Genomic DNA, 23,055 nt, shown 5'->3' on the forward strand with positions numbered 1-23,055 from the left:
AGCCACTACTGCCACTTGGCTCAGCGCTTCTGCCATCACAGATTAAGAGTCCCCACTTACTATTCTTTTTTTGGTGGGTTCAAGCTCTTTCTTCGCTTCATATTTCTGCCTTAGTCTATCTCCACCCATCCCTCGTAAAATTCTATTTTAATTCAACAGGGCACATAACCACAACATCAGAGCATACTTCGGCTTGGTTGAAGCCAAGGAGCTCTGGAAATCTCGCTAGGAAGGCTGTCTACATTGCCAAGTTCACTTATTTAAAAAAATGCTTATAGTATTGGGCATAAAATGTGATGAGAGCCAGTCCTGGTAAGCGAAAACTTTTACAAAGCCGGTGCCTCTGATTCTGGAGGACTGTAGCCCACTTTTTTCCTACCAAACATGCGTACTTAGAGGAAACCTCTTTCCCTCATTTGAGCTTGGTGAAATCTGCCCCTTGCACACACCTCCCCACTTGCTACCCCTCCCCACCCAAGATGTTGACTGTAAAGTGATACTACGTGTAAAATCAGCGCCGGTTTGTTGAAATAGATCAGTGTGTGATGAAATATGGCAATTCAGTGTAGATAGGGAGCTAACAAGTTCCTTTACTTAGAGTCTCTTCTATGAAATCCTGCTGCTCCAGGTGTGGCCCCTGGACCAGCATCATCACCAGTAACTTGCAGTTTGTTAAAAATGCAAACCCAATGGCCGCGTGGTTCAGTTCTCGTGCTCCACTTTGGCGGCCCAGGGTTTCACAGGTTTTGATCCTGGGCCTTGACATGGCACCATTCATCAGGCCATGCTGAGTCAGCATCCCACAGGGCAGAGCCGGAAGGACCTACAACTAGAATATACAACTATGTACTGGGGGGCTTTGGGGAGAAGACGAAGAAGAAGAAAAAAAGAAAGAAGATTGGCAACAGATGTTAGCTCAGGTGGCAATCTTTAAAAAAAAAAAAAAGCATTATCTCAGGCTCTACTCCAGACCTACTGAATGAAAATCTGAATTTTAAAAGGAACCTCTGGGGATATGTATATATGTTGAAGTTTCAGATTACTGGGAAGAGCTATCACATAGTTGCATCTCTTATGGGTGCCCATGGACCAGTCTATGCTAGAGTATGCATTCTTGTCATCTGTTTTATACCTTGCCTGTGGTGCCTAAAGAGCTTCAGTGACCAAAACTGTGCTTCTCTCACCCAACTTTTTTTTATTACTCAAAAGTGTAGGTTGGTCTAAAACTCACTTTCTAGTGAATACGTTTGAATGCGTCTACTTTGAGCGCTGGTGGATGTTTCACATTTGTCCTCTCTGCTTAGATTTGGACCGAAATTCATAACTGAATTCCTGAGATCTCATTGATCCTCAAGCACCGCTCTAACTTGTAAAGTCAATTGAATAAATTATGTGAAAGCATGTCGTAGAATGCCTATAGTAGAGTAGTATGCAAAAAAAAAGTATTGTGAGTATTTTGGTTTGCTGTATTTTATGATCTTTTTGTTCACATTTTGGGATCCACACTTAGAAGATGTTGAGGGGGATGGAGGGATAAATATGGACTACAGAAAATTTGTCTAGTAATTCTTTCTTTTAACAATTGTGTACAAAGTATCTCCTAGGTTCCCATATTGGCCTGGTGATGAGCATATAAAGCTGAATATGACACAGTTTCTTTCCTGAAATTGCAGATGGTCACATGGAGGCAGAGCCCTACACGGCTCAGCTCCCATGGCACCAGTCACGTTCCAGTCTATGCGAATGGGGCTTCCTGGAGCTGAGCCTCACTGCCACTTTGGGGTTAGGTGACCTACAGTAAATAGTGAATTAATGCAGAAATGAGCCTAGGAGCTCAGGTAGCGCAGTGGAGGGGTCACTAATTCATACTGGGTGAAGTGTGAGTATGTGTGGGGTGTATGTGTGCGCATGTGTGTACACGGAGTGGACGTATGTGGTGTATATGTAAATGTGAGTTGAGTGTGTGAATGTGGTGTGTGTGTGTAAGCATAAGCATGGTAAGGGTGGGTGTGGTATATATGTGTGTATGAGTGTGTGAGGTGTGCATACCCTTGTGTGTGTTGGAGAAAGAAGTGGGAGGTTTGAGTATAGGCAAAGCTCTCTGGAGGTAGTGATGCCTAAGCTCTCTGTATTCAACTCCAGTCTGGCTTTCTTCCCACTGAAACGACACTTGCCAAGTTCTCAGTGTCTTTGCCACCACCGAGCCCAATGCTTGACTCTGTCTTCACTTTATTCACCTCCCTAAATTCCCATCTCAGTAAATGGCACCCTCTCCACCTAGATGCTCAGACTGCACACCTAGGAATTATTCTACTCTTTCTCTCATGCTCCCCATCCAATCCATCTACAAATCCTATTAGTCCTACCTTCAAAGTACAGCCAGAATCTGAGCCCTTCTCATGACCTCTGCCACTAGGCAAAGGCTCTACATCTTTTGCCCTGACTATTAGAATAATGCCCTGACTGATTTCCCTGTCCTACAATGGCCCTCCTATTTTACACTCAGCAAGTAGAGTGGCTCCTTTATAATCTAAATTTGATCATGTAATTCATTTCCTCAACATAGTCCAATGGCTTCCCTTCACACTTAGAATAAAATTCAAATTCCTTGCCAGGGCCCAAGGCCATACACGGTGTGGTCCCTGGCTGCCTTCGGACTTCCTTTCCAACATCTCTCCCTTCCCTCACTCCTCTATCCACAATGGCCTTCTTGTTGGTTCTTGAACTCACCCAACACACTCGTGCCTCAGAACCTTAAGTCATTTTCCTTCTGGTTATAATGCTTTGACACCAGGTGGTAACATGTCTTTTTCTTCATTTTATTCATGCCCCAGACTTCCCCTGGTCATTTTTCTTGTCCCCTTGCTCTGCTTTATTTTTTTCTTTGTAGCACCAATTACTACTCCATATTTTATATTAATTTGTTAATATCTGTCTCCTCACTAGACTGCAAGCTCCATGAAGTCAGGAACTTTGTTTTTCTCTTCCCTGTATCTCCAACGCATAGCAGAGTACCTGGCATAGTAAGTGCTCAATACATATGCACTTAACGACTGAAAGACTAACTGATCGACTGAATATATGTGGGCAAAGCATGAGGAATGCCCAGATCAAAGCGGTAGCTGTGGAGATGAACAGCAGGAAGAGGAGGCAGAGGCCACGAGACTTGGTGATAATCCGTATGTGGAGGTGGGTGAGAGGAAGCTTTCTGCTTTGGGTCGCTAGATGACTGTAGTTCCATTCAATGAGAGAAATCACATGAGGGGGTAGCTTTAGCAGCAAGATAAGCAGTTCAGTCCGGTCATTTTGAATTTGGTGTGCCGATGAAACATCCGGTTTGAGATGTCCGGTAAGTAGATGGGAAGATGAGCCTGGAGCTAAGGCTGGGAGATTTGAGAGTTGGATGATTACAGGTAGTAGTTGGAGCCATGGGAAAGAAATGGGTTTATTCAGGAGGCGGGCCAAGAGTGAGAAAAGAAAAAGCACTCAGCTACTCCAGAATCTTGAAGTATCACTCATCCCCGCTGCTTTTTGTGGCAACTCAATGGGGGCTGGAATCTCATTGCTGGCCCAATTTAAGAGCAAGGACTGTAGACTGGGCCTGAGTTGGTGGTGGTGCTAGCAGCTTACAGAGCCTTTAGAACTACCTCGTATCCTCTGTTTACCGCAGAAAATATCCACACTTACGCTTCTGCCCCACTGACCTGCTGGCCAAGTGCTCTGCTCTTTTCCATTGTGATGTTTAATGCAACAATCACTCACTAATATTATGGCAATTTCTCTGTTTCGTCACTACCCATGCACTTCTGTAATCCCCCTCACATGTGGCTTCAGATTCTACCACTCTACGGAAGCTGTTTTTTGAAGGCCTTTGGGAGCAGGGACACAGATAATGTGTATTTAATGTTCCATTCTCTTTACCATTTCTGACATTCGACACCATTGATTGCATTCCTTGGTAGGAAGCACTCTCCCATCTCTGGGAAGTTAATTATGGTCATTATTTCTCTTTCCTTGGCTCTACATCTTTCCCTTCAGGCTTTTTACAAATTTCAGACCTTGCCTCCCATTGTTCTGTCTTCTGCTTTCTCTCTGGAATCTGTCAAATGTCCCATAGCTTCATAATCCCCAAATCTGTAGCTGCATCTCTGACTATACTTTTCCCCCTAATACTCCCACTTGTCTTCTGAGGTTAAGTTTTGTTTCCAACAACCTTCTGAATAGTGCCATTTGGATGTCATGCTTCATCACCATAACCCCAACATATTCTGGAACTCCCCATCTTTGCCCACAATGCTGGCTCCTTTTCTTGACTTGCCAATTTTCATCCATGGGAAACCAATGTATGAAACCACAGAATTACCCTTAATTTCTCACTGTCTCAACTATTTATCCAAACAGGCACTAAACTGCATAAATTCTTCTTTTCTAAAACCTCTTCTTTTTAAATCCCTCTTAAATCTATCTTCTTTTTCCTTCCACTGCCATCACTTTGGCCCAGGCCTTTAGGAGTCCACGCGTGGTTAGTATGGAGTAGAGGCCAAGAGCACAGTCTCTAGAGCTGGACCACCTATGTTTGAATTCAAGCTCTATTCTTTACTGTGTAATCTTGAACAAGTCATTTGTCTCTCTGTGTCTCTGTTTCCTCATCTGTCAAATGGAAAAAATAATGGTACCCATCTCACAGACTTGTTGGAGGACTAAGTGAATTGATACATAAACACATAGAATAGTCCTGTCACATTGTAAGCACTATTATTGGCATTGGATATTATTATTATTATTATCAATCTTTGCATAACTGTCTAACTGTTCTATGTGCATTCCAACTATTCTTCGGTACAGCCTCCCAGTACATCACCACCATCTTCCTAAAACACTTCCACCATATGCCTCTTGTTGAGCATCTATAAAAATTGCTGTTTCCAGGGCCAGCCCTGTGGCCGACTGGTTAAGTTCGCATGCTCAGCTCCAGCGGTCCGGGGTTCCGCCGGTTTGGATCCTGGGCATGGACATGGCACCACTCATTAGACCATGTTGAAGTGGCATCCCACATACCGCAACTAGAAGGACCCACAACTAAACAAATATACAACTATGTACTGGGGGGATTTGGGGAGAAAAAAAGAAAGAAGATTGGCAACAGATGTTAGCCAGGTGCCAGTCTTTAAAAACAAATTTCTGTTTCCTTCTATTTCCAGGAAAACTGTTTCTACTTGCCTTTCAAGGTCCTCCATAACCTGGTGCCATCCTGGGTGGTCACCTTTATTTCTCACCACTCTCAAACATCATCTGCCCTGTAGCTTCGATTCATAGCACAGTATGGCAGAGAAATTGGAGGAGTGAGAAAGAAAGAGAAGCATATCTGACTTTTCAGAGACAGCTTAGTTTCAGATCTAGTTTCTACTCCCAGCCCTGTGTGACCTGGAACAGGTAACGTAATCTCTCAGAGGCTTGGTTTCTTCCTCTGTAAACACTGGAGCATAATAATTCTGGGTAGTGTTATGAGTATGAAATGAAATTATATATCTTAGTTGGTTCCAGTCCTTATTGGAATGAGTCTGGATATAAATAAAATACATTAATTAAATGAACTGTTATGAACGGAATGATCTTGAAATGTGTGCAAACTAATGGAATGTATGCAAAGGTACTTGGAATGTACACAGAATACCTAGAATGTATGCAGGGTACCTAGAAGTTATGCAAGTTTATGGAACATACTGAAGAGTTGACATAAATTAGGTGCACTCATTCCCAGCCTTTGTCTTAGTTAAAACTGCCATTTGCTTCTGAATACTCCTCTTAATCGTCCCTGCCTTTACATCTTACAAGTCCCACTCTGGTCTTGACATTTGGGTGATGTCTTTTTTCAACTCAGAGTTGTCTTTCTTCTTTACATATATTGTCTAGAGTGCTGATTTAGGGTTTCCTATGAACTTCCCTGCATTGTTAGTTAGTTTTTTTATGTTTTCATGTTTAGTCTATTCAGTGAAACTATTCGTGCTTCTTGATTACAGAAACTTTGTCTTCATTGTCCCTCAGCGCTTGTAGAACAGAATTTTGCAAATAGCAGCCCCCAGGTTTATGTTTTTAATTTAACGTGCTGTGGAAAAAAGGAATCTTTGCCATGCTGACTTATGTTATATGAATACTTTGAATGCGGGGGTGTCTATCCGTCTCTGTATGAGAAGCATCCTGCCCCCCTCAGGCCAGCTGGGCCCCTTGAGGCCATGTTGCAAATCCACGACTCAAACCATCACCAGCATTGTGCTCCTCTGAGTAAGTCTGGTGTAGACCGATGCTGAGTATGTGAAATTGGGTTACTCTATACAGGAATTGCAACTGCTTCCTTTTTGTTGGGAGCATTTAGAGTGGGCTTAGAAGAAAATAAGATCCAGTAAGAGCAAGTCTCACTATGAATAATACATAAAGCATTTTTTAAACAATCCCTAGAAACTGTCTGCTCCTTCCTCATCTGGCAACTTTGATTTGGGTTTATACAAATTTTATTAGTTTAAAATGAGATGCATTCATAGAGCTTAACTTGCCTTGTTATTTATTTCAAAGTGCAGACCACATAGATTTTGATGCATTCTAAGTAATCTTATTACAGTGTTTAGGTGGCCTGAGCTAACTCAGGCTTTCTGTCCAAACACATTACAGAAACAACTCGTTTCTTAACGAATGTTTCAATGCCAACAATGGTGCCCTGGGCCACAGTCTCAGCATAGCCCACGAGGAAGTAAAAGAGGCCATTCCTGACTGGCTTTGGAGATTTATTCTATAATGAGGTTCAACAGTCATTTCAAAGAGCCTAGGGCCATGTAAGGGAATTTTGATCCGCAGACTAAAGAACTTGAACAGAAAGGGTTCAACCCCTGCTTAACCCCAGCTTCCAGAGCCATGTTCCTCAGCCTGATCAAGTACTGGATTTCTGGCACCCATGTCTTGACTTTAGCACAGCCTCACACGATGATCAGTAAGTTGAAGACTTTGCATTTTACCTGCTGGTTGGAGAGATAATGAGAGTGGCATTGGTAGATCAATGACTCCATAAAAGTTGTGCTCCTGCTGATACTAGCAACAGCTCCGTTTATAGAGCACTCCACTAAGCATTTCAATATGTTACCTCATTCTGTCTTCATGGCAACCCTGCAAAGTAGGGGGAAGACCGAGGCTCAGGTATGTGACCCAGTAATTAAGTGTCAAGAATATTATTGGAACCCAGGGCTACCTAGCTTCAAAGTTTCTTAAGCCAAATATTATATTGCCTAAATGAGGATATTTCTTGAAATGATAAATGTTTTTTTTGATGGCTGAGTTTTTGAATTACTGAGGACAAATGAATTCATAAGATTGAAGCAGTGTGTTTATTTTGAAGAAAGGATTTCAGTAATACCTAATAACAATGGAGAGCTTAGCCACATGGTGGAATGAATGTATAAGTATTTAAAACTGATTTAAAAATGTTCTGACTTTTACTGATTACCTTTTTGTGTGTAGGTATTGAGGGGAAGTGGTTATTGACTAGTAAGGGGCACAGAGAGTTAGAAATGTTTAATCTCTTAATCTTGGTAATGTTTACGTGGGTACGTATTTATGTAAAACTTGATCGAACTGTATATTTAAGATTGGTACCTTATATTTGTAACATATCTCAATAAAGACTTTTAAAAATTAAAAATTAAAATGCCTTAAAATATTCTGACTTCATTGTTATTTGGTGGAAGCTTAGACCATTTATTTAAGACCTTTCTTCTTTTCTAATGAGTATTTTATGCTTCAACTTTCCCTTAAGTGTTGCTTTAGTTGTATTTCTTACATTTTGATATATTGTGTTGTCAAGCTCAGTCAATTAAAAATATTTTCTATGTTCCCTCATGAATTCTTTATTGACCCCTGAGCTACTTAGCAGTGTTGTTTCACTTTCAAATAAGTGGAGGTTTTTCTATTTTTAAATCGAGTTTAATTCCATTGTGGTCAGAAAATGCATTCTATATACTTTCAATTCCTTTGAATGTGTTTTATGACCCAAAATATGATCTATGATCTATGTTTCATGTGTTTGAAGAGAATGTATACTCTGTTGTTGTTGGATGGAATGTTCTTTAGATTTCAATTAGGTTAAGTTGGTTGATAGTGTTGTTCAGGTCTTCTATATCCTCACTGAATTTTTTCTACATGTTTTTATCAATTACTAAGAGAGAACTGTTGAAGTCTCCAACTATAATTGTGTATTTGTCTTTTTTCCTTGCAGTTCTATCAGTTTATATTCATATATTTTAAAGGTCTGTTAGTCGATGTATAGAATTATTATGTCTTCTTGATTAATTGACCCCTTTATCATTAAGAAGTAACCTTAATTATTCCTTGTAATATTCTTTGCTCAGAAATCTACTTTGTCTGACATCAATACAGCCACTCTAGCTTTCTTCTGATTAGTGTTTTCATGGTATATCTTTTGCCATCTTTCACCTTTAACCTATTTTTGTCTTTAAAGTGAGTTTCTTACAGGCAGCATATAGTTAGGTCTCACTTTTTTTAAATCAGGTCTGATAATTTTCGACTTTTAATTGGTATGTTTAGGCCATTTACATTTAATGTGATTAGGTGTAAATCTACTACACTGATATTTGTTTTCTAATTGTCTTATCTATTCTTTGTACTTGTCTCCTCTTTTTCAGCCTGCCTCTGGATTAAGTATTTTTATAATTCAATTTTATCCCCACTATTGGCTTATTACTTATAGATCCTTTAAAAAAATTAGTGGCTGCCCTAGCATTTACAAGATACATTTGTAATCAATTACAGGTTATCTGCAAATTATATTGTGCTGCTTCAAGTAGGGTGTAAAATCCTCACAGTGATTCATTGCCAGTTCTTCCTCTCGTCTTGTGTGCTATTGTTGTCGTACATTTTTTATTCTATAGGATATAAACCCACAGTAGCTTGATACTATTCTTTATTTGGACAGCAATATCTTTTACAGTGATGAGAAACAAGAAAAAAAATGTCATTTATATTAACCTTCGTTTTAACCCTTCCTGGAAATCTTCATGTCTTTATTTAGATTCAAATTTCTTTCTTCTCTGATATTCATTCTGCTTGAAAAACATTCTTGAACATTTCTTGTATTCCAGGTTTGTTCAAAATAAATTCTCTCAGTTTTAGTTTGCCTGAAAGTCTTTATCTTGCCTTCATTTTTTTTAACTTTTTTAAAATTTAATTATTGTTGATATACAATATTGTATTAGTATTAGTTTCAGTTTTACAACATAGTGATTCAACATTTATTTACATTACAAAATGGTTATCCTGATAAGATTAGTTACCATCTGTCATCTTACAAAGTTATTATGATATTGTTGATTATATCCCCTATGCTGTACATTACACTCCCGTGACATTTCTTTTATGACTAGAAGTTTGTACCTCTTATCCCCTTCACCTGTTTCACCTTCCCCCGCTTCCTCTGGCAACCATCAATTTGTTCTCTGTATCTGTGAGTCTGTTTCTGTCTTGCTTTGTTATTTGTTTTGCTTTTTCCAGATTCTACATACAAGTGAAATCATATGATATTCTTCTTTCTGTGTCTGGTGTATTTCACTTAGCATAATACCCTCTAGATCCATCCAAGTTGTCACAAATGGGAGGATTGCATTATTTTTTATGGCTGAGTAATATGCCATTGTATAAATATATATACTACATCTTCTTCATCCATTCATTTACTGATGGACACTTAGGTTGCATCCATATCTTGGCTATTGTAAATGATGCTGCAATGAACATAGGGGTACATATATCTTATCAAATTAGAGTTTTCATTTCCCTCAGATAAATACCCAGAAGCGATATTGCTGGGTCATCTGCTAGTTCTATTTTTAATTTTTTGTGGAACTTCCATACTGTTTTCCATAGTGGTTGCACTAATTTACACTCCTACCAATGGTGCACAATGGCTCCCTTTTCTCCACGTCCTTGCCAACACTTGTTATTTGTTGTCTTTTGGCTAATAGCCATTCTGACAGGCGTGAAGTGACATCTCATTGTTGTTTTGATTTGCATTTCCTTGATGATTAGTGATATTGAGCACCTCTTCAGGTACCTATCGGCCATCTGTATGTCTTCTTCAGAAAGATGTCCACTCAGGTCTTTTGCCATTTTTTTATTTTTTATTAATGTTATGATAGATTACAACCTTGTGAGATTTCAGTTGTACATTATTGTGAGTCATGTTGTGGGTACACCACTTCCCCCTTTGTGCCCTCCCCCCACCCCCCCTTTTCCCTGGTAACCACCGATCAGATCTCCTTGTCAATATATTAACTTCCACCTATGAGTGGAGTCATATAGAGTTCGTCTTTCTCTGACTGGCTTATTTCACTTAACATAATACCCTTGAGGTCCATCCACGTTGTTGTGAATGGGCCAATTTTGTCTTTTTTTATGGCTGAGTAGTATTCCATTGTGTATATATACCATATCTTCTTTATCCAATCATCAGTTTCTGGGCATGTAGGTTGGTTCCATGTCTTGGCTATTGTAAATAATGCTGCGATGAACATAGGGGTGCAAGGGACTCTTGGGATTTCTGATTTCAGGTTCTTAGGATAGATACCCAGTAATGGGATGGCTGGGTCATAGGGTATTTCTATTTTTAACTTTTTGAGAAATCTCCATACTGTTTTCCATAGTGGCTGTACCAGTTTGCATTCCCACCAACAGCGTATGAGGGCTCCTTTTTCTCCACAACCTGTCCAACATTTGTGGCTCTTGGTTTTGGATGTTTTTGCCAATCTAACGGGTGTAAGGTGATATCTTAGTGTAGTTTTGATTTGCATTTCCCTGATGATTAGTGATGATGACCATCTTTTCATGTGTCTATTGGCCATATTCATATCTTCTTTTGAGAAATGTCTGTTCATGTCCTCTGCCCATTTTTTGATTGGGTTGTTTGTTTTTTTGTTGTTAAGCCGTGTGAGTTCTTTGTATATTATGGAGATTAACCCTTTGTCGGATAAGTGGCTTGTAAATATTTTTTCCCAATTAGTGAGCTGTTTTTTTGTTTCAATCCTGTTTTCCCTTGCCTTGAAGAAGCTCTTTAGTCTGATGAAGTCCCATTTGTTTATTCTTTCTATTGTTTCCCTCAACTGAGGAGTTATAGTGTCCGAAAAGATTCTTTTGAAACTGATGTCAAAGAGTGTACTGCCTATATTCTCTTCTAGAAGACTTATTGTTTCAGGCCTAATCTTTAGGTCTTTGATCCATTTTGAGTTTATTTTGGTGTGTGGTGAAAAAGAATGGTCAATTTTCAATCTTTTGCATGTGGCTGTCCAGTTTTCCCAGCACCATTTGTTGAAGAGACTTTCTTTTCTCCATTGTAGGCCCTCTGCTCCTTTGTTGAAGATTAGCTGTCCATAGATGTGTGGTTTTATCTCTGGGCTTTCAATTCTGTTCCATTGATCTGTGGACCTGTTTTTGTACCAGTACCATGCTGTTTTGATCACTGTAGCTTTGTAGTATGTTTTGAAATCGGGGATTGTGATTCTGCCGGCTTTGTTTTTCTTGCTCAGGATTGCTTTAGCAATTCGCGGTCTTTTGTTGCCCCATATGAATTTTAGGATTCTTTGTTCAATTTCTGTGAAGAATGTTCTTGAGATTCTGATTGGGATAGCATTGAATCTGTAGATTGCTTTAGGTAGTATGGACACTTTAACTATGTTTATTCTTCCAATCCATGTGCATGGAATGTCTTTCCATCTCTTTATGTCATCGTCAATTTCTTTCAAGAAAGTCTTGTAGTTTTCATTGTATAGATCCTTCACTTCCTTGGTTAAGTGTATCCCAAGGTATTTTATTCTTTTTGTTGCGATTGTGAATGGGATTGAGTTCTTGAGTTCTTTTTCTGTTAGTTCATTGTTAGTGTATGGAAATGCTACTGATTTATGTATGTTGCTTTTATACCCTGCTACTTTGCTGTAGTTGTTGATTATTTCTAATAGTTTTTCTATGGATTCTTTGGGGTTTTCTATATATAAGATCATGTCGTCTGCAAACAGCGAGAGTTTTACTTCTTCATTACCTATTTGGATTCCTTTTATTTCTTTTTCCTGCCAAATTGCTCTGGCCAACACCTCCAGTACTATGTTGAATAGGAGTGGTGAAAGTGGGCACCCTTGTCTTGTTCCTGTCCTCAGAGCGATGGCTTTCAGTTTTGGTCCATTGAGTATGATGTTGGCTGTGGGTCTGTCATATATGGCCTTTATTATGTTGAGGTACTTTCCTTCTATACCCATTTTATTGAGGGTTTTTATCATAAATGGGTGTTGGATCTTGTCGAATGCTTTCTCTGCATCTATTGAGATGATCATGTGGTTTTTGTTTTTCGTTTTGTTGATGTAGTGTATCACGTTGATTGACTTGCGGATGTTGAACCATCCCTGTGTCCCTGGTATAAATCCCACTTGATCATGGTGTATAATCTTTTTGATGTATTGCTGTATTCGGTTTGCCAGAATTTTGTTGAGGATTTTTGCATCTATGTTCATCAGTGATATCGGCCTGTAGTTCTCCTTCTTTGTGTTGTCCTTGTCAAGTTTGGGGATCAGAGTGATGTTGGCTTCATAGAATGTGTTAGGGAGTACTCCATCTTCCTCAATTTTCTGGAATAGTTTGAGAAGAATAGGTATTAAGTCTTCTTTGAATGTTTGGTACAATTCTCCAGAGAAGCAGTCTGGTCCTGGACTCTTATTTTTGGGGAGGTTTTTGATTACCATTTCTATTTCCTTACTTGTGATTGGCCTATTCAGATTCTCCATTTCTTCCTGATTCGGTTTGGGGAGGTTGTAGGAGTCTAGGAATTTGTCCCTTTCTTCCAGGTTGTTCAATTTGTTGGCATATAGTTTTTCATAGTATTCTCTTATGATCCCTTGTATTTCATTGGTATCTGTTGTGGTTTCTCCTCTCTCATTCCTAATTTTATTTATTTGCAATTTCTCTCTTCTTTTCTTGGTGAGTCTGGCTAAATGTTTGTTGATTTTGTTAATTTTTTCGAAGAACCAACTCTTTGTTTCATTGATCCTTTCTATTGTCTTTTTTGTTTCAATATCATTTATTTCTGCTCTCATTTTTATTATTTCCCTCCTTCTACTGACTCTGGGCTTTGTTTGTTCTTCTTTTTCTAGTTCTGTTAGGTGTCGTTTGAGGTTGCTTATGTGAGCTTTTTATTGTTTAGTGAGGTGAGCCTGTATTGCGATGAATTTCCCTCTTAGGACTGCTTTTGCTGCATCCCAAATGATTTGGTATGTCGTGTTCTCATTTTCATTTGTCTCCAGATAATATTTGATTTCTTCTTTAATTTGTTCAATGATCCATTGTTTGTTCAGAAGCGTGTTGTTTAGTCTCCACATTTTTGTACCTTTCTCTGATTTTTCTTGTAGTTTATTTCAAGTTTCATAGCATTATGATCAGAAAAGATGCTTGATATTATTTCAACTCTCTTGTATTTATTGACGTTTGCTTTGTTTCCCAAAACATGGTCAATCCTTGAGAATGTTCCATGTGCACTTGAGAAGAATGTGTAACCTGCTGTTTTTGGATGAAGCGTTCTATATATATCTATTAAGTCCATCTGGTCTAATTTTTCATTTAATTCTATTATTTCCTTGCTGATTTTCTGTCTGGATGTTCTGCCCATTGGTGTTAATGGTGTGTTGAGGTCCCCTACTATTATTGTATTGTTGCTGATGTCTTCTTTTAGTTCTATTAAGAGTTGCTTTACAAATTTTGGTGCTCCTGTGTTGGGTGCGTATATATTTATAAGTGTTATGTCTTCTTGGTGAGAGTCCCTTTTATCATTATATACTGTCCCTCTTTGTCTTTCTTTATCTATTTTGCTTTGAAGTCTCCCTTGTCTGATATTAGTATGGTGACACCTGCTTTCATTTGTTCATTATTAGCTTGGAGTATTGTTCTCCATCCCTTCACTCTGAGTCTGTGTTTGTCTTTGGGGCTGAGGTGTGTTTCCTGGAGGCAGCATATTGTTGGGTCTTATTCTTTGATCCATCCTGCCACTCTGTGTCTTTTGATTGGGGAGTTCAATCCATTTACATTTAGAGTGATTATTGAGATGTGGGGGCCTACCACTACCATTTTGTGTCTTGTTTTCCGGTTTTCTTCAGTTTCCTTTGTTTCTCGTCCCATGGTTTAATCTGTTCTGATGAAGAGCTGCTACTCTCTGTTGTTGTCCTTCTACTTATCTCCTCTGCTCTTGGTTTTGTAGCCCCTTTCCTTTTTTTGATTTTTCAGGAGTGAGGGTTTTCCTGAGGATTTCCTGAAGAGGAGGTTTTGTGACAATGAACTCCCTTAATTTTTGTTTATCTGGAAAAGTTTTTATTTCTCCATCGTATTTGAAGGATATTTTCGCTGGGTAGAGAATTCTCGGCTGTAGGTTTTTGTCCTTCAGATTTTTGAATATATCATTCCACTCTCTTCTAGCCTGTAAAGTTTCTGCTGAGAAACCTGCTGATAGCCTGATGGGGGTTCCTTTGTAGGTTAGTTTCTTTTGCCTGGCTGTCCTTAGTATTTTCTCCTTGTCGTTGACTTTTGCTAGCTTCACTACTATATGCCGTGGGGTTGGTCTTCTTGCATTGATAAAGTTTGGAGATCTATTGGCTTCTGTCACCTGAAGATCCATCTCTCTCACCAGATTTGGGAAGTTCTCGGCCATTATTTCTTTGAATAGGCTTTCTGCCCCTTTCTCCTTCTCTTCTCCCTCTGGTATACCTATAATCCTTACGTTGCATCTCCTAATTGTGTCTGATAATTCTCAGAGAGTTTCTTCATTTCTTTTTAGTCTTACTTCTCTCTCCTCCTCTGCCTGCAGCATTTCTATATTCCCATCTTCCAAATTGCTAATTCTTTCCTCCATATTATCGGCCCTACTGTTCAGTGCATCTAGATTTTTCTTAATCTCCTCTATTGTGTTCTTCATTTCCAGTATTTCTGTTTGGTTCTTCTTTATCGTATCAAACTCTTTTGTGACATAACTCCTGAACTCGTTGAGTTGTCTATCTGAATTCTCTCTTAACTCATTGAGTATTTTAATGATGGCTGTTTTGAAGTCATCATCATTTAGGTTATATATCTCATTTTCTTTGGGATTGTTTTCTGTGTATTTGTTATTTTCCTTCTGTTCTGGAGATTTAATGTATTTTTTCATATTGCTTGATGTTGTAGATTTGTGCCTCTGCATAGAGATAGAGTTTAGTTGCTCCTTCCACTTGTTTCTGCTGGTGTGGTGGGGGAGCAGCTGTTTATACTGCACCAACCAGGAACCCTATCCACAGTTGCTAACTGGGCCTGGGCCCCTTCTCGGTGTCACAGTGGTCCTTTGGATTCCCTCTTCTGCCGTGGGGGCCATCACGGGGGGGCTTCAGGCTGCTGGTGCCTACTGTTGCAGCCCACCTAGATGCGCTCTCTCCTTGGGGTCTGCAATGGTGTTATGGGCTTTTCCAGCGGCCAGGGGTAGGATCACTTGTATTTGCCGCTCTGTCACTGTTGGCACCCACAAAATCTCACTTGTCCACTATGGGTCGCAGCAGAGCTATTGGCATCTTCTACAGTCTGTGGTTAGCTCACCTAGCTATGCTACTTTTGTCCCGGGGTCTTCCAGCCTTGTGGCTGCTGGATGGGTGCTCTCTACTAGTGCTGTGCAGAGGCTTTCCCTGAGGCTGCTGTGGGCCTGTAGGGTTTCCCCCTAGGCTACGGAGCTGGGTTGCTGGAACTCCACCCAGCCCCAGTCCTGTTCCCCAGGAAATCGGGGAGCCCTTTGCCCTGTCTGGTGGATAGCCGGAGATCCTGATTTCAGTGGTAGTTGGTCAGCTGCTGCCCTGCCTGATACTCTCCTCCCCGGGACCCTCCTGGTGTTGTGGATGCTGGGCGTGGCCCCTCCGCTAATAGCAGACAGAGAGTTTTGTCTGCTGCCCAGGCGGAACTCTGGAGCTTCCCCTCCGGGCCACGGAGCCGGCCTCTGGAGCTTCACCCAGCCCCAGTCCTCTCCGAGATCTCCGGCAATCCCTAGCCCCTCGGGGCGGGCAATGGCAGCTGGGGGTCACCTCGCCCTCTGGGATTCTCTCCGGGACTTTCCCAGAGTTGTGAGTGCTGGGAGTGGCCCCTCCGCTAATGGCAGACAGAGAGTTTTGTCTGCTGCCCGGGCGGAACTCTGGAGCTTCCCCTCCGGGGCGTGGAGCCGGCCTCTGGAGCTTCACCCAGCCCCAGTCCTCTCTGAGATCTCCGGCAATCCCTTTCCCCACCGTGCAGACAGTGGCAGCTGGGGGGCCGCCGTACCCTCTGTGATTCTCTCTGGGACCCTCCGGGCACCGTGAACACTAGGTGGGATCTCCCCGCCAGTGGCGGGGCGAGACTCTCCCCGCGGGCTCAGGTGTGTACCTCTAGAGTTTCCCTCTGTGTTTAGGAGTAATTGCGGGGGGTTTAGGTAGGGTTCTGGTCACCTGTTTCCACCGTCGCTCCTCTGGTGTGTGCTCGCTCCTGCCCTAGGTGTGTGTTGATCTTCTGGGTGGGTCCGTTGGAAGAAAGTCACTTGCAGTTACTAGGCTGTTCGGTCGGGGTCAGAGAGTTTTCACCTATCTCCACATCCTCCCGGAGGGAAGTCCATCCGCCTTCCGATGTATAGTCGCGTGGGTCTCTCAGACGTCCTGAGATGCTATCTGGATATCCTTTGTTAAGCGATGAGTGTCCAAATAATTGTAGACTCGAAGGGGGAGAGACAAAGAGGACTACTCACGGCACCATCTTGGATCCTCCACCCTTTTGCCATTTTTTAATTGGATCATTTGTTTTTTTGGTATTCAGTTGTATGAGTTCTTTACATATTTTGGATATTAACTCTTTATTGAATATATCATTTGAAAATATATTCTCCCATTCAGTAGTTGCCTTTTTGTTTTGTTGATGGCTTCCTTTGCTGTGAAAAAGCTGTTTCTTTTGATGTAATACCATTTGTTTGTTTTAGCTTTTGTTGTCCTTGCCTAAGGGGACATATCCAAAAAGTTTTTGCTAAGACTGATGTCAAAGAGTTTACTACCTATGTTTTCTTCTAGGAGTGTTATGGTTTCAGGTCTTACAATCAAGTTGTCAGTCCACTTTGAGGGGTTTTCTTTGTACATGATGTAATAAAATGGTCCAGTTTCATTCTTTCTCATGTCATGTGTCTAGTTTTCCCAAGACCATTTGTTGAAGAGACTGTCCTTTACCCATTGTATATTCTAGCTTCCTTTGTCATAATTAATTAACAATATATGTATAGGTTTATTTCTGGGCTCTCTATTCCATTGACCTATGTGTCTGTTTTTATGCCAGTACCATACTGTTTTAATTACTACAGCTTTGCAGTATAGTTTGAAATCAGGAAGCATGATACATCCAGCTGTGTTCTTCCTTCTCAAGATTATTATGGCTATATGGGGTCTTTTGTGGTTCATAAAAAGTTTAGGATTATTTGGTTTAGTTCTGTGAAACATTGCAGATGACATGATTCTATGTATAGAAAACCCTAAAGACTCCACCAAAAAATTATTAACTGATAAATGAATTCAGTAAAGCTGCAGCATACAAAATAAACACAGAAATCAGTTGCATTTCTATACACTAAGAATGAACTATCAGAAATAGAAATTAAGAAAACTATCCCACTTACAATTACATAAAAAGAATAAAATACCTAGGAATAAAATTTTAAAAGGATATGAAAGACCTGTACACTGGAAACTATAAGACACTGGGTGGAAGAAATTGAAGATGACACAGATAAATGGAAAGATATACTATGCTTGTGGACTGGAAGAATTAATGTTGTTAAAATGTTTATATAACCCAAAGCAATACACAGATTCAATGCAATTCTTTTAAAATATTTTGCCTTCATTTTTGAAAGATATTTTCACTGAGCAAGGAATTCTAGATTGGTAGTTTTTTTTCTTTCAAGCTTTTAAAGATGTTGCTCCACTTTTGTAGCTTGCATTCTTTTTAACAAAAATTCTCTGGTAATTCCACTCTTTGTTCCTCTGCTTGTAATGTGTCTTTTTTTCTCTGGATACCTTCGGAGTTGCTGTTCATGTTTGGTTTCCAGAAGTTTGTATCTGATGTGTTTAGGTATGTGTGCCTGAGTCTGGTGCTTGATGATTGTTATGCTTGGACTTCTTTGAGATTCTCAGATTTGTGGCTTTATATCTTTTTGTATTTTTAGAAAACTTTCAGCCATTATTTTCCCAGCCAATGTCCACATTGTATCTATTTGGAGGGGCCTGTTTTTCCTTAGATTCCAGGCCTGTTGGTTGCCTTGAAACCTAAGCTCCCTGAGAGCTTTCCTTTCCTCAAGGAAAGTTCTGATATTATAGTTTATCCAGGTTTTTCTTGCTTTCAGAGTGGAAGCAACATTGTTTTCTAGAAGGAATTATAATAGGCTTTGTCATTTGAATTGGAAACTTCAAATCAGTGTCTGTTTGGTATATTAAACTGTCAAAACTGTGAAGGCTTTTATATTTTACCCTACTTTCACATTAACTAGGTAGCCTGCTTCCATTTCATGGATGCTGGCCGAAGGCACAAGACTCCTGAGTCAGACAAATGTTCATTTGTTACTCATAGCAATAGGGGTATGCAGAATATCATTAATTTTGTGCCCACTCTCCAAGCACCAATTCCCATAAGGCAATAAGCAGACGGCCAGGTGACACCTGCACAGGCAGTGGGTTGTGTCACAAGGGAACCCTGAGTTGAAGGAAAGTAAAGCTTTTATAATGGACAGTAAGTGTGCCTGTGTTTTGCTGTTGTGAGAGACACTGTGTGTTGCTCTTTTGTTTGCTGTACAAATATCCTTGAAGAGATAGTCCAGAATAAAGGCAATCAGTGCCTACGCTCCCAAGACATTCAAAAATATGAGAGATCTACGGAGAATTGTCTCCCAATAGACATAGCATCTCATAAGCTGATCTGTTTTCTCAACTCACATTCTCAATTCAATTGCATCAGTAACTCAGTTCTATATTTTATGTCACAGAATCTATTTCCCCTCATTTCAGTGATATTTGCTGTGGATCTCTCATGTACCAGCAAATGTGACAGGTTCTGAAGATATAATAGTGAACAAAATAAATATGGTCTATATTTGTCTCAGCTGATAAATAGGATAATTGGAGTTTTTCAGGTTTTTAAGCCATAGAAATTCTCAATGGGCTAAACTGCCAGTGATGGGTGAGTTTAGATGTTCAGACCATGGTACTTGAATGCTATTAACATTTACATCCCTAACCTGATTATAATTCTTTTTCTATTATTTATGAGCCTGTAGGAATTTTTATACCTGACTGTGAAGTTTTTAAAAGCAAAACCTGCATTTTATTATGCTCCGCTTTACTGTAACTTCTCATATACTTTATTACCACATAGGAGACATCAGAATTTTTTTGTGAATTTGCCTTTAAAAGTGTCCTCTAGACCTCATATGTTATTTCATTAGAAAATGAGACTTCATTCTACTTTTCAAGCATGATAAAATGGCCAAATAATTTTTACCTGGATGTTTGCCACATCAAAGAGCTTTGAATCATTAAGTATAACATGCAAATTCTGATATTTTATCCCCAAAAATCTTTACACTTCATAAAATAGATATGGTGCTTCCTATTTCTGTATATGGAGGTGAGAGATAACAAAACCGAAGGAAGTTTGGGTTTGCAAATGCCTTGGAACCACATCTTGAACACTAGTTTTTACCACGTGTCCTTTTCAAAGCAGATATAAAATGTAATCTTTTCTTCTCTTTTTTTAATAGGAATAGGAATATGATGGCATTTCATGTCTGATAAAACATCACAAGGTTATCTACTTCCCCCAAATAATGGCTTTGACTTAGTCAAACCCAGCCAATATGTTTTCTTAGAGTTTTCCCCAAGATTTTTAAGTTCCATAAACACGTATGTATGTCTATCAATCTATTTATATACAATTTAAGCTATATTCTTTACTCATTTATGCTTAACTTATGCGTTTTGAATAGATGTTTCTATGCCTGAGGTGTCTTGTCAAGATGCCTTTGTAAGTGCTGACCTTTGAATCCAGGAATTATGTTTTACCAACACTCAACTAGGGATGGGCCAAAGTTCAACTCTCAATTCTGTGTGTTGCCTGATTTAAATGTGAAACTTGGCACTCAGTGTCCTCCTGTGTCTGGTTATTATTTTTGGAATGCAAAAGGTACATGTTTTTGTAATTCTCTGAGGAGCTCCTCGATAGCTTTTCCAGAACCTAAGTCAGACTTTGCTTCCAGGGATATGTTCCAAGGCCTAAAATTCATTTTTTAGCAGCTCTCAGACAGATGGGTGCTATCTTTGAAATCCATATGAGCTTTCCTGTCTGCTGGGGTCTAGTTAATGGTCTATGTTACTACTGCAGAAATACACTTACAGCATTTGTTCCTCCCTTGCTGCATAGAGGGCTCTGATTTCTATCCAAAATGCTGAAGCAGCATTGGAGGAAAGGGAGAGCAAAGTCACATGCACATGAACCTTGCCCAGCATTTCTGAGCTTCCACAGCTTCCATTTCAACATCATTTGGAACCTCAGACATTAGGAATAGTAAGAGTATAATGCCTGCAGCTACCTGTGCGTCCTGGGAGAAGGACATAAAAAATTAAATGTATGCAGCTGGCCTGGTGGTATAGTGCTTAAGTTTATACTCTCTGCTTCAGTGGCCCGCATTTGCAAGTTCTGATCCTGGGCACAGACCTACACAGAGCTCATCAAGCCACACTGTGGCGGCGTCCCACATACAAAATAGAGGAAGATTGGCACAGATGTTAGCTCAGTGACAATCTTCCTCACCAAAAAGAAGCAAATCAAGTTAGAAAAAAAGTCAAATGTATGCATACACTAGCATATTTACGGCTGGTATGTTCTTGAAAGAGGATGAGTAGATTAAAGTTTGGAAATTTAAATTGCATTTTAAATGCCCTACGAGAGCATATCAGAACAACACTCTAATTAAGTGAAAAAACTTCTGTATTTAAAGGACCACTTGGTGTATATTTTCTAACTTCTTGTTTTTGGAACTATGACCCTACCTGTATGAAACTCACCTATTCTGTAAATCCTCCCAGACTCACAAATAAGCCAAAGGTGTCCCTGCGAGCTAAACTCAGTATCACAGTGTTGATGCATTAAAGCCCAGAGGCAAGCCCCACTGCAGGATCTATTCGTTCGTAGTTCATGCACAATTCTGAAAACTAGCTATTTTTGTTTTTTGTTTGTATTAGTTGGCTAGGGCTGCCATAACAAGTACCACAGACTGATTAAATAAAAGAAATTTATTTTCTCGGTTCTGGAGGCTGAGAAGTCCAAGATCAGGGTGTTGGCAGGCTTGGTTTCCTTCTCAGATCTTTTTCCTTGGCTTATAGATGGCTGTCTTCTCTCTTCGTCCGCACATGGTCTTTCCTCCGTGTGTGTTCATGTCTGCGTCTAAATTTCCTCTTTTTATAAAAACACCAGTCATATTGGATTAGGGCCCACCCTAAAGACCTCATTTAACTTAATCACCTCTTTAAAGACCCTATCTCCGGGGCCAGCCCCGTGGCCGAGTGGTTAAGTTCACATGCTCTGCTTTGGCAGCCCAGGGTTTCATTGGTTCGGATCCTGGGCGCAACCTAGCACTGCTCGTCAGGCTGAGCTGAGGCGGCGTCCCACATAGCACAACCAGAAGTCCTACAACTAGAATATACAACTATGTACTGGGGGGCTTTGGGGAAAAGAAGAAGAAAAAAAAGATTGGCAACAGATGTTAGCTCAGGTGCCAATCTTTAAAAAAAAAAAAAAATCATGAGAAGAAATTCATGTTGAAAAAAAAACTTTAAAAAAAATGACCCTATCTCCAAATACGGTTATATTCTGAGGTCCTGGGGTTTAGGACTTCAACATACGAATTTTGGGGGATGCAATTCAGCCCGTAACAGTATTCATAGCAGCTTTGAAGCAGAAAATAGAAGCAGTGGCTGTATGGAGAGATATGACATTAATCAGTTATACTGATAGTAGCAATAAGCAATGGCCCAAAGGCAAAAAAGAAGACAGCAAATTTATTTTAAAAGCTCATGTAAGTATATTGAAAAGCACAAAAGCCTAGGGTACGCATCCTTGCATCTCTCAGCAGATCCTGGATCATCTTGATGCAACTGTAGAGTTATAACTGGGCCTCTGAGAAAAAATGAAGTGTTCTTCACATAGAAGCAGCAAGCTCTCACAGAAAAACAGGTGAGAATTTAAGTCTTAACACTGTCCCTTAGACAAGTCACTTAAACTCTCTATTTGTTTTGTCATTAGTATCTTGAGAATAAAGTTATTTGTGCAAATACCAGAGATAAGAATGCCATGTATGGGGAAGTGCTTCATAAACTAATAAGCATTTTAGAGAGAATAAGGTCATAGATCCAACAAGAAGGCATGCAAATATGTATTACAATTAAATAGAATCTAGATTTACATACGAAAATGATCAAGAAGGAAAAATGTTAAATTTTTAATAAGGCATAGCCTTAGTTATCTGGAAAACTGATTTTTAAAAACTAAGTAAATATCTGAGTTCTCTAAGGATTCACTGCAATGAAATTTCTTAAGGTGGACCATAGTTCCTTGTTCAAATAACTAGATGAGCTGCTTCTGACTGTGTTACCCTGTACCCAAATTCAAGAAATAGAAACCGCAACAAGCAACACCACATAGTGGAAAGAGTTCTGCTCTGTAAATGAAAGGAATTAGATTCTAATTTGAACTTTGTAACTACTTTGAACTTCATTTTGTTTTTCTGGGCCAGTTTCCACACCTTTAAAATAAAAGTATAGAACCAGATGGTTTCCATAAGAAAAGTCATTTACATTTCCTTTGCCCTCACTTCATAGAATTGAGGAAGATCTAAGAAAAGAGATGACCTCCACTTACTTATCAATTCCCACTACTCCCAACCAATTTGTGGAGCTGAGA

Source organism: Equus przewalskii, chromosome 19, assembly GCF_037783145.1.
Source record: "Equus przewalskii isolate Varuska chromosome 19, EquPr2, whole genome shotgun sequence".
Lineage (NCBI taxonomy): Eukaryota > Metazoa > Chordata > Mammalia > Perissodactyla > Equidae > Equus > Equus przewalskii.